This window comes from Nicotiana tomentosiformis, chromosome 1 (genome assembly GCF_000390325.3).
Source record: "Nicotiana tomentosiformis chromosome 1, ASM39032v3, whole genome shotgun sequence".
Classification (NCBI taxonomy): domain Eukaryota; kingdom Viridiplantae; phylum Streptophyta; class Magnoliopsida; order Solanales; family Solanaceae; genus Nicotiana; species Nicotiana tomentosiformis.
Genome location: NC_090812.1, coordinates 15,217,051 through 15,230,156, shown reverse-complemented (window position 1 = coordinate 15,230,156; position 13,106 = coordinate 15,217,051). Strand labels below are relative to the sequence as shown.

Sequence of the window (13,106 nt, the reverse complement as noted above, 5' to 3'; positions counted from 1 at the left end):
GTGACTGGTGGTATGGATGTGCGGACTTGTTACCTGATACGGAGGGTCGTGGGAGTGTATCCCACGGAAGGATTGTATAAGTGTGACATATAGTCACTTGATTGTTTAAATATTTAAAACCAAGTATGAAGATTGTGGTATTGTCGCTAATGTGAGAATTTATGCCTGAAGGGCGCTCGGTTCATTTGGTTGTGGAATGTGGAAGTTTGTTCCAGATTTGACGGTTGTTCCTATGTGTCGTGAATAGGTCATTGTGGGTCCTTAAGAGGCTATTTAGCCAAGCATGGTATGATCAGAATCGGTTGAGGTCCGTGGATGGATCTAAATGTGAATGTGGGCTCTATATCAGGCCGGATGTGCTCATCTCAGCATAGCATTATTTTCGGAAGGATCTTCGGGCCTTGGATGTTATTCTTGTCGCCAGCTATCCCGTGTAATCTATTATACTAAGTGGGTTGTGAGGTGGTTTAATTATTCGCACTCGTACTGAGATCCCGTATGGTTTGTGGTATTATGTGAGCAGAATGGCTCTCGAAATGCAGGTCATATATCGCACCTTAGTGGTGCTTGAGTTTTGTAGCGCGTGACACTACCCGTCTCCCCAGGATTTTCATTATGCACTTGGCGTGCTTAGGGTTGATATTCAGGCATTTCGTGATGGCGTGCTTAGGGTTGATATTCAGGCATTTCGTGAGTATAAGCGTTTCGGCTCGATATGTGTTTTCTTTAGATTATTATGTGCGGATCGGGTGGCACGCCGCCACGGGTATATGGTTGGATCGGGTGGCATGCCGCCACGGATATGTTGATTGGATCAGGTGGCAGGCCGCCATGAGTATCATGGTTGGATCGGGTTGCACGTCGCAATGGTATCATGTATGGATCGGGTTGCACGCCGCAACAGTGTGTTATTGAGTACAGTTTCCCATATCTGTTATTGCATGTTTTGCTTCCCATTTCCTGAGGAAGGTTCATAACATCTTATCGGTTGTTTAAATTAGTTGCGTGGGTTGAGTCGTTCTTTCTAGAGTTCGTTTTCCTTATATACCGCATTCTAGTTTGTGGATTGTTGGCACATTATGGCATCCTATGAGACTTTTGGCAGTGTATGAGGTGGCTTATTGCTTGAGCAGCTTGTACTGGGTGAGACAAGATTATTGGACCTGGGATTAGTGCGATCAGATTTATATGAAGCATATTAAAGAGTAAATATTGCTATTCAATCCAAAATAAGGTAATGGTTCTTGTCGGGAGGAGAGACTCCATAAAATGTGATTCGGCAGGTGGTTATGAGTTCTACACATCCTCTGTCGTGGCAGTATTGCATGAGTTGGAACAGGACTTATATGAGTCATGCGGTGTGTTGTGAGCATCGGATTCGTGGGTTTTCAGCTGTTGTTATCAGGGGATGTTATTATGGTCATGTAAATTATGCGGTGCATGGTGTGGATTCCGCGAAGGTATGCAATCATGTGTTGGTACATCATGTAGTGATGGATACGGTGTTCGTATGTTGGAAACAAACCTGGTAGAGAATTTCAGATGTTGGAATTTGGCTCTAAGGCTTATTTGACTAGATAAAAGGGAGGATTTTCAGGTTTGCTCAAGCAAATGTGCTCAAATGGGTTATGGTAATACGGGTAGGTGCACAAGGTGTTAAACAACGATTTCAGACAACTCCAGAGCAGTTCTTAGCACGTTTGCGAACGAACGTATATTTAAGTGGGAGAGAATGTAACAACCCGACCGATCATTTTGAGCTCTAGTGCATCATTCAGCAGTTTGAGACCCCGAGCAGCTTCACTTCAGGTATTATGACTTGTACGTATGGTCGGAATTGAATTTCCGGAAGTTCAGAGTTAGTTTGGGAAGAAAATTCTAACTTCGGAAGCTTTAAATTGGAGGAATTGACTAAAGGGTGATATTTGACTAAATGACCTCGGAATCGGTATTTGAAGGTCCCAAAAGGTTCGTATGATAATTTTGGACTTAGACGTATGTCCGGATCGAGTTTTGGATGACTCTGGAATGTTTCGGCGCCTATTGTGGAAATTGGCATTTTGGAAGGATTTCATAAATTTGGGTTGTAGTGCATTTCAATGCTATCGATGTCCGTTTGGGATTCTGAGTTTGGGAATAGCTCTGTATGGTGATTCTGGTATTGGGAGCACATCCGGATGCGGATTTGGAGGTCCGTAGGTCATTTGGCGAAAGTTGAAACTTTGAAGGTTTTTAAGAAGTTTGACCGGAAGTGGACTTTTTGATATCGGGGTCGGATTCTGATTTCGGAAGTTGGAGTAGGTCCGTAATGTCAATTATGACTTGCGTGCAAAATTTGAGGTCAATCGGACGTGATTTGATAGGTTTCGGCATCGATCGTAGAAGTTGAAGTTTCAAAGTTCACTAAGTTTGAATTGGAGGGTGATTCATAGTTTCGATATTGTTGTGCGTGATTTGAGGCCTCAACTAAGTTCGTAATATATTTTGAGGCGTGTTGGTATATTTGGTTGAGGTCCCGAGGGCTTCGGGTGATTTCTGGATGGTTAATAGATCAATTTTTGGACTAAAGGAATAATGAGGGAGCTGGTATCTGGTGTAACTGCACCTGCGAGGTTTTGGCCGCAGGTGCGGAGCCGCAGAAGCGGCAATGAGGGGCACATGTGCGATTTTAGTTGAGCAGTGCTGAGACCGCAGATGCAATTATCCCGCCCCAGAAGCGAGACTGCACCTGCGGAAGGGAAGGCGCATAAGCGGAAGCAGCGGCTGGGGGAATCTCCGCAGAAGCGGAATAATTGCCGCACCTACGGAACTGCAGAAGCGGTCAAGTGACCGCAGGTGCAAGAATTCGAGCTGGGCAATGAGGTTTCCTTTAAAACGGGATTTGGCCCATTTTTCTCCCATTTTTCACTTGATTGGGCGATTTTGGAGAGTTTCAAGTGGGGGTTTTCATCATCTATGCCAAGGCAAGTTATTCTCATCCATTGCAAGTTAAATATATGGTTTATATACGGATTTAAGCATGAAAATTAGTAGAAATTGTGGGGTTTTTGGTAAAAATTCTAGAAATTATACTTTTGGATTTTGACCACGAATTTAGGCATGAAATTGAGAATAAAATATATATTTGAGCTCGTAATGCTATGGGTAGTGTTTATCTTCGAAATTTTTTGAAATCCGGGCGCGTGGGCCCGAGGGTGATTTTTATCGACTTTTCGAGAGGAGTTGAAAATTGTTATAAATTGATTAATTATGAGTATTAGAGTACATTTTGATTGGGTTGCATCTTAATTGACTAGTTTTGGAGCGACGGGCATCAGTTTGAGGTATTAGAGGGCTTTGGAGCCGGTTATAGAATTTCAGAGCGAGGTAAGTCTCCTGTCTAACTCTGTGAGAGGAAAACTATCCCTAGGTGATATATTTAATATGTGCAACTTGTTGTGGGGACTACGTACGCACGAGGTGACGAGAGTTCGTACATAGTTAGATTCATATTGTTGTCCGGGTAGACTTAGGTTCACATCATGCTATAGCTGTACTATTTGAGTAGTCTCTCGTCTATTAAATTCCTCTATTTTGCATTACTATTTGAGACTAGAATTGCTTTTGTAGAGACTTCACAAGTTTATGATTAGTCACCGAATAATATTACTCCTCTTACGGCATGTTTTCGGGATATATATGTTTCATTGAAAGGTTTTTGTTAAATAAATTACAACTCACGCGTTTATTCGTGAGTGGGGTCAAGGACCCATCAAAGCCTCTTATTCTAATAGGATTGGGCCGTTCGCCTCGGCAGGATTTATGTACCACACTCTCATGGAGAAGGCCGTTCGCCTCGTCAGTTAATAGATGCATCTATGGTTCGTGCCGTTCGACCCTCGGCAGTGCACAATTTTATTATTATGTTGGATCGGGCCGTACACCTCGACATTTCCTATATCATATCCTCATGGAACCGTGCGTAATATTTGGCAAAAAGCCAGAGTATCTGTGAGTTTTCCCGATTTGGGTTATGAAAATCTATCTGATGAGATCCACTATATTTATATATATGCTCCAGTTAAGGAGGAAATTTCAAACGGAGAGCTTGAGTTTCTCGTAAAGAGGGGTATTTGTACCACATGATCTATATTTGTTTGTCTCATTTATTTGCTCTGCCTCATATTTACTTACCTCTTTACTGTATATGGTATTATTGGACCACTAGTAAGTGTCGATGTCGGTCCCTTGTCACTACTCCTCCGGGATTAGGCTAGATACTTATTGGGTACACGTTGATTACGTACTCATACTACACTTGCTGCACATTTTTGTGCAGGTACATATATGACTAGTGGTCTTGTGAGAGTAGAGGCATGTATGCATGCGGGGACTTATACGTGAGCTGCATTCCATATTACAACCCACAGCCGGTAGAGTCTCTTTCAGAGTATTTATATTTTTTCTGTCTAAATTTGTACTCCGGACAGATGTTGTATTTTATTTTATATTCCTGGTTGATGCTCATGTACTCATGACACCAGGTTTTGGGATAATTATGGGTTATTCTGTATTGAATTCGTTAAAAGTATTATTATTTACTCTGTAAATCCCCTTTCCTTACCATTTAAATTGAAGGAAAATATGATTTCAAATAATAAAAATGAGAACCCAATTAAGTAATTATTGTTGGCTTGCCTGACAGTGGTGTCTGGCGCCATTACAACCTTCATTGGATTTTGGGTCGTGACACTTTATTTTCGAACTTGGGGTCGTCGACACCATTACCAAGCCGCCGAAAATTTACTGTGATAATTCTGCAGCAGTATTCTTCTCCAAGAACGATAAGTACTCCAAATATGCCAAACATATGAAATTAAAGTACTTTACCGTCAAGGAGGAAGTTTAGAAACAAAGAGTGTCACTTGAGCATATTATAACTGATCTCATGATTGCAGATCCGTTAACGAAAGGTTTACATCCAAAGATATTTAAAGAACATATACATAAATGGGTCTTGGCTGTATATATGATGTTTTGACACTCTTAGCTCATTTATGTGTTTCTGATATACATTAATGATTTTCTGTTTCTCCTAATGGGGTGCACATTATTGTTTTGAGATATTACAGGATAAGTCTCAATGAGACATTATTGTGGACCAAAATGTTTTATAGCTTATGGACCTGATACGATGAGTTACTAATTTTGTAGTATATGGAAGGGAGTATGTAGACAAATTATATATATAATCGCCATAACTCACATTTAGTAGTTTATCGTATTATGGTATTTATGATGGACATTATAGAAGAGAGTTGTTTATGCGCAACTAATGTTCTTATATTATTAAGTATTAATATTATGTGATTATTGGGCCAAATGGGAGAGTGTACGATTTTCCTACGTATATTGGCGGCCCAATAGGTTTAAGACCCATAATTAATATTTAATTAATGAGCAAATCTCATCCGTCCGATCGATTATTTGATGGACGTACCAGATTAAGTGAGAACCTCTATAAATTGGTCCTCTCCCCGCTCATTAGGGTTACAGTATTTTTCTATTCTCTCTTCTATCACTAAAGTCAGCGGTAACGAAAGCTAGGGCAAGGGGCGAGAAACCAATTCCAACTAATACTGCCGCTTCGTGATAATAACTTAAGATTCATGTATGTTTTTTGTAATAATTTTATGTAAGATTATCATGTTCAAGATCCTGGTATGAAGTAAGTTTATGTTTACGGCAAGGACAAAGAGATAACCTATATTATTCGAGATTTAACACATCCAATTGATTTTCCTTAGAACCAATGGAAACGGAAGTCTGTGAGTCAACAAACTCAAAGGTCAAGAAAAATGTAGGGACAAATTTTAAATATTGGATTACTTAAACAGTTAAACTTCAATAGACTTCGAGTAATGACTTCCACATGAGGTAGCACGAAGAATGCATTAGAAATATCCCTATCACTTGTGATTTAGTTGTCTTTAAAGAGTATTTTTCATGGTATACACCATGTACTAAAAATCTATTTTTTTGTATGTTCGCGAAGGTTATTCAAAATTTAATATACCTATATAAAAATAATTTTAGACCTATATATACAATATAAATTGTTATATATACAGTATAATTTTTCGATAAAGAGTATTCGTTTAACAACCCTTCAATGTAGGGTAAGAATAATGCCGAATGAGCATTTTCCTTTTGCTTGTGACAAGGAAAGAACATATCCAAAATGTGAAGTCCTTGTTCATTTAATCTTCATGTTATGAATGCTTTGAGAAATCTGTCATGTCATGGCCCCCTAACACTATAAAGGGTTCCATCTACTAAGCCGTAAACGGAGGGTAAAAGTATCTTCTATTCCTTCCTTTTAATTGTGGCTTTATGCAAGATATGATTTATTAAGTTACTCCTATTAAATATTTTTTATCTTTTGAAAATTGAACAGTACTAAAAAAATATTTCATTAATATTAAAGGTATAATAATTGAAAGCAATAAACAAATTCAGTTTTGAATTCCTAAAGTAACATGCTAGTATTTTGGGACAATTTCTTTGAGTTAAAACAATAACTAAAATGGGACGAAGGAAGTACATTATTTTACTTACAAAGTATAGTCGTAAAACCTGGACTTCTCCTCCTCGGAAAGCTTAACTAACCTGGAATATGCTCTTCCCTCGCCTCAATGAGGATCCTATGTATACAAAGTCCAGCCCATTTTTTCTTCTCTTGTCTCATATTTTTGGATTTTCCCCTTTTATTTAATTTGTATACGCTACTATTAGAAAATCGAAAAGTCGCCTCTTAAACTCTTTTAATTAAACTACAGTAATGCTAATTATTAACTATATTAATAGTGCTAAATATAATTACAAATTACTGTTTGTTGAGAGAAGCGGAAAATAACCTCTTAACTCTTCAAATTCTTACTCGTCTGTCTTTTTAAATGGTCTGGACTCTGGACTACTCTCTTATTATTTCAATTTTCCACTGGTACCACTGCAACTCCCTTAGCAGAAAATTGCACAATGCCACAAGACCGTGATTGATTTGGTTAAGCAAATGAATTATTTTGGGATTCTTCCCAGGTTGAGATCATTTGGTCCGGCATTGCTCGGGATTTGTGAGAAGGGAATGGCTGAGAAGTGAGAAGGCTGGGGTTGTGACTATTAAATATTAGTTCAGAGTCGAAAAAGGGAGGAGAAAGTATATGAAAGGATGCATAGATTAAGAGCATCAGAAAGGCAGGGCCTCATAAGAGACTTATGGTATGATAATCCTCTACTTTTGTGTTGTTAAATTTTAGTACAGCTGGGATACTTTTATCCTCTTTTTTTTTTTTTTTTTAGAAATCGTTGCATCCCGTCAACTAAATTGCTGATTGATTCTGTCATACTGATTGTAGTATCCTGCATATTTTTTGGCTATAACTACTGTTTTTTAGACGATTTCTTATGAGAGTGAATTCATTAGGTAGTTTCACATTATTGACATTTGATAATTCTGTTTCTTTTGCGGTATACTTCTATCGTTTACTCAAACCTATCATAGAGAAATTTGTATCATCATTGCTGAAAAAGATGTTGGAGGCTGCTAGGGTTGCTGAGAATGATGCTTGAGGCTTCCGAGCCATAGTTCTCAAGTTGATTTAAAGAAAAGTATAATAGTCTTCATAAAGCTAAGCATTCATATTTATCGTCGGCCAACACTCCCAACAAACACACCCTAGAAGAAATATCATTTGGGTGGACATTACAGTTAATAAGCAGGAATCTCTGTAGATGAGGGCCTTTGTAATATAAAAATGCAAATGATAGTGAGTGGAATTAGATGTATGTGTTTGTCCTTCTCAAAAGATGTATTTGTTTGTCTTTATAATACAATGTTGGTTGCAGCCAATAAAACAAGTTTTTGATATGGTAACACTTAAAGGAATGTCATACTTTGTTGTTTATGTGTATTTAGCATTTTGGCACTTTCATTGATTATTATCCTTTCTCCATTAAACTGGATCCTGAAAGATCTGTTGAAATGCAAAATATATTGGTTCAAAACAGGTGAAATGTTGCTGTCAATTCCCAGTATTTGAGTTTCCATGCTTCAGGCATGTAGGTGAAAGAGTATTGGACTAATTTCTAAGGTGCACTCGTCCAGAAGTGGCTACAGAAGTGTGATCTATTTGATTCAGTGGTGGATGGTGCAGATTTTGGCCTTATTATTCAACGTAATTTTAATTTTGCCCAGGTAGCTGTGCTTTGATTTACATGCCTTTTCTGTTTTCTTATCCTTCCCTTTCTTCTTTCTGAGGCGCGGGTGGGAGGGTCAGTTTGAAGTTAGGAGGCATTTTAATGCGCATGAAAAAAAGGAACAAGAATTACTTGCCTATCATTATGTGTGTTTCCAACATGGAGGAATGCGATATGTAGAATGGAATATGTAAGTGAGGCTGAATTATTGTTAGATCTCATTGGTTCCCTACAGAACTAGAAGGAACTATATTTTTTGGGTTAGGTTGTACAGTTTACATCACCATCTTAGTGTTGTCTTTTGTAAACAAAGTTTCTATCTTACTAATAAAAAACATCATTATGCATCTTTTGGACAAGGAAATGGTGATACCTTTTGACTCCTGCATGAGGCAGGGTTGTACTGTCGAGCTGTTCAAGATTGATAACATTTTTTTTAATTGTATTTTCAAGGTCGATAATGTATCACAAACAGTTTGCGGATACTCTGTCCTGTCTCAACTTAGAACTGTCGTCAATAAATTAAGGCAGATGCTTGAATCAGATAAGCTTCCGTGTAACTGGCTGTCCTCTCCTTCTCAGAATAAATGGTTGTCCTCCTCAACATCCTAATAACAAGAAGTTGTTTGAGAGCTGGTGCGCTTTATGCTGCCTCACCTGGTTCAAATACTCTTTACCTTTGAGTTGTTATCCTGATAATTGGTCCTTTTAATAGGAATTAAAAGCATATTGCACTTTGTTTCTAGGTCTGCAGAACTTAAAAGTGCAAGAATATATTTAAATCATATGGCACAAATTTTTTTTAACCATCTAAACCAGATGCCATTAGTATAATGTCGTAGTAGAAGTCCCATGTGTACAAATAGCCCTTTTCTACAATTGGATTTGGCAAAAGTCCCATAATATGTTTTCTTTTCGTTGTACAAAAATAGCCCCATACTATTACTAAACCTCCTCTATTCTATTCCTTTTGGCTTCTTGCAGTTATTGTTAACGTAATGAGCCCTTTGCACTCGATTTCTCTTCATTAAATATTTCTTTAGCACCATCTCGTCTTCCTCTTTTAAGTTAGAAGAGAATGGTTCCCGCAAACCTTGAAACATCTTCTTCAACTGTATCTTATCTTCTGTTTCTGTGATTGACCATCAAGTGCAAGAGACTTTAAATGCTTTCTCAAGATTAGCAGCTGATAAAACCAACCAGATGCTGCTTTATCTTAAAAGACAAATATGTTAACAACACTGTCCGTCTATTCAAGAGTAAATTCTTCATCTCCACGCTGATTGACCAACTTGGTTAAATTAAATTCGTCGAAGGCTCTTAATATGATCTCAAACCTTAGATGGGTTCTTATTTCATCATTGAGTAGTATTTTCTCTTAACTGCAGATGGAAATGTATGTTGTGCCTGATGGAATGAAAAACATCAGGTACAATCTCGCTCTCTCTCTCTCTCACACACACACGCGCGCAACACACTAGATTATTGACAATCTCCAACTTGTTAAACAGTCGACAATCTTGAAAAAATGATATCCCTCTATATGAAACATGTTCTCCCAGTTGTCATGTGTTGTAGCTTAATGCCTCCCTCATTTTTACGCAGGAGCAGAAAATACTGATGATGATGAAAGAACTGATGATGTGCAACAGAATGATGTTGCTGCTGCGGAGAAGAGTGATGATGAAAAGGGAGGGGGTGATTAGCTAATGAGTGATGTTGTTGTTGCTGCTCTGAGAAGGTGCATTTCACAAACATAACCTTTAATTGTACATTAGGCGTAAACCATCAGTTGTATGTTTATTGCTAATGTACATTTAAAAAGGCTTTAAGACTATGATATTCATGATGAGGAGACAGGTGTGTTATTGCATAACGCAAACCTGCTATGAAAGAGGAAAGAATCTTAATTGTGCATATTTTTTATTGTTATCCTCTTACACATGCATTATCAATAATTTTATTGGTGGGTTATCTCATGTGTTATCTTACATTTACCTTTTTTGTTTATTGATTTGGAATCTTAATCTCGATTGATTTAGCTGTTTTGTCTTGGCTTCTATTCAAAATAAAATGGAGGAAGATGGTCACACAGGAAGAGACTTCAAATGAATGTTCCGGCTGCTGTTGCGGAAAAGAAGAATGATGATGAAAGGAGTGATAATGTGCATAGCAGCATCATTCATCTGCACATCATCATACCTTACTTCGTCATCGTTCTTTTTTGCATTAGGAGCATACGTTTGCAGGGTTTTTCCTGTTTTCCTCCTCTCATTTGCTCTCCATCTTGAGGAGAAGTCAAGAAAAACTAGCTTAATCAACAGAAGTAAAGATTCCAAATCAATCAATAAACAAAAAAACGTGAGATTGCATTGTTCAAAGATAATCCAGCAGTAAAGTTATTGTTAATGCACGTTTAAGAACATAAACAATAAAAGAAAAGGGTTATGTACATTTAAAGGTTCTAATGACAACCATTAAATAAGAAGCTACCTGCGGATCCCGGTTTAATAGAGCAGGAAAAGCTTACTATTTATTGTCGTTTTGATGCTTTTCCTTTCTCATTTGTTGATGAATTGGGCAATTAGCCATTGAGGTTTCATAAGTTTACTGTTGAGATATCAGATGCTATAGATCTGGATGACTGCTTCAAGAGATGATGGACTTAAGCTCCTTATGCTTCCACTTTATTTGGTTGTTATTAAGGTAGGTTATCTCATGGCCATCTCCATAAATGACTCAACTTAGTATCATTCTCATGTCTAAGCCCGTGTAAACATTTGAAACTGAAATTGGTGTGTGCTGCCTGTTATTGGAGATGGCCTTGAAACTGCGCCACCAGGATAAGAGCACTGCGTTCTCTCTTTTCACTGAACTGGAGAATCAGCTCTTTCACCTATAAATTGTTATGCACAAAGTTAAAGTGGACCATTGGAATGCATCTTTTATCCCTAGTCTTTATAGATCTTTGTTTTAGTTCTTTTCCATGTCCACAGAAAAAGATAAATGAGGTTATGCCCCATTAGATGGTGTTTGTAGTACTGCAACTTCCTCTGTTAAAGGAACTACAAATAAAGTGGTAGCATTTGAAATTTCCATGATATGAAGGTTATTGGAACAAACTCAGGTCAAATATGGGCTTTATTCTTGGTGATGGGAGGAAAATTAGATTTTGGGAAGACACATGGTTGGGTCCCCCCCCCCCCCCACACACACACCCCCCCCCCCAAAAAAAAAAAAAAAAAAAGAGACCAATTCATGGACATCTTCAGCTTATCTTCTCAACAAAAGGGAGAAATTGCAGTATTCCTTCGAGACAAGGGCGGAATCTTTTTCTTAGAAAGAATATTATTGGGAAGTGGAAAGACTCTGCCTTTTGCTCCATATGTTAAGCAACATAACCTTGGATCACGTAGAACAGATTCCATTAGTTGAAAAAGCCATCGCCAGTGCCTCTTTTCAGTCAAAAGTTGTTGCCGCATGCTGGATTCTAGCACCAACGGGGTATTGTGGCCTTGGGAAAAGATTTGGAGAAACAAGGCACCTTCGAACTATTCTTGTTTCTCTTGGATTGTTGCTTGGGAGGCTTGACTCACACATTCGAGTTTTCAAATGTGGGGGTTTCAGCTCTGCAGCAGATATCCACTGTGTGAAGAGCATCCTGAAGAAGTTTTCCACTTCTTCCTGCATTGTAGGGTTGCTAGCCAGCTGTGGAGCGTGTTTCTGGTAATTCTTGGCATGAGTTGGACCATGCCAAAATCCGTTATTAAGCTCTTGCAAGGTTGGAACAAGAGGGGCTTGGTTATAAATCTGTAAAACTTGGAATACCATACCTCATGCCATTTGGTATACTTTCTGACTTTAAAGAAACAACAGAACTTTTTAAGGCAAAAAGAGAAACGTGCAGAGTCATAAACAGATGTATATTTTTGTAACCTTTTTGGTGCAATCTGGTTATTGAACATGATGCAGATGGAATGCTTGACACAATGGAGGGATTGCACAATCTTTAATTATGCTTAAGCACTGGCTTAGTGCATAAATTTATAAAATCTTTAATTACTTGTAAAAATAGATATTGGTGAATATATTAGTCGGTGGTCATTGAAAATGTACTGCCAAAGTAGTAAAGAAATTAGAGGACATAGTGCCAATGCCTCCTTTGTATTCCATTGACAAGATTAGCGTTGAGGTTATTGTAACTGTACTATTTACAATATACAGATCCGAATGACAGCTTCAAGTGATGATGGACTTAATCTCCATCTGCCTCCCACCTTATTGGAGATAGAAATTTAGGAATCAGCAGGTTAGCTGATTACTGGAGATGACCTTGAAAAGCCAAGATAGTGGGTCTGTGCGCTACTGGGGTATGTTCACTGCATTTTCTCTGTTCACTGAACTGGTGTCAACTCATTCACCTATAAATTGGTAGGCATACAAAATTGAAGGGAACTGCCTGAGTGCATCTTTTAATCCTAGTCCTTGTAGATCATCGTTTTAATTCTTTTCCATGTCCACCACAGAAAAAGATGCCCCGTCAGATGATATTTGTAGTACTGCAGTTTCCGCTGCCAAAAAATGGAGAGTGAAGTGTTAGCACTGAAAGTTCCATGATATAGAACTATAGATATTGGTGAAACTATTAGTCACTGGTCACTGAAATTTAATGCCAAAGTAGTGAAAGTAAAAAATATTAGAAGACGTAACGTCAATGCTCCCTTTGTATTCAATCTAAAAGAGTCCCTGGAATGTATTCTTGCTAAACACATTGTTCTTTGATGTGCTTTCGTTAGCAAGCTCTTCTGCAATCTCGTCATGCTAGTATGGCTTGCTTAACTTTGAAAGTTTACTTATGAAATAGGTCTTAA

At 38.1% G+C, this 13,106-nt stretch overlaps 1 long non-coding RNA gene across 2 annotated transcripts; it reads left to right on the top strand.

Annotated features, from left to right (window-relative positions):
• Positions 1-6,636: 6,636 nt before the first annotated feature.
• Positions 6,637-13,106, top strand: LOC104113737 (uncharacterized). Of its 2 annotated transcripts, XR_011408855.1 has the most exons (5): positions 6,637-7,257; positions 8,047-8,233; positions 9,624-9,664; positions 9,841-9,976; positions 12,460-13,106. It is a non-coding gene; the product is annotated as an uncharacterized lncRNA (long non-coding RNA). The 2 variants fall into 2 exon arrangements; XR_690263.4 differs by lacking the exon at positions 12,460-13,106 and having other exon boundaries at positions 6,640-7,257; positions 9,841-12,225.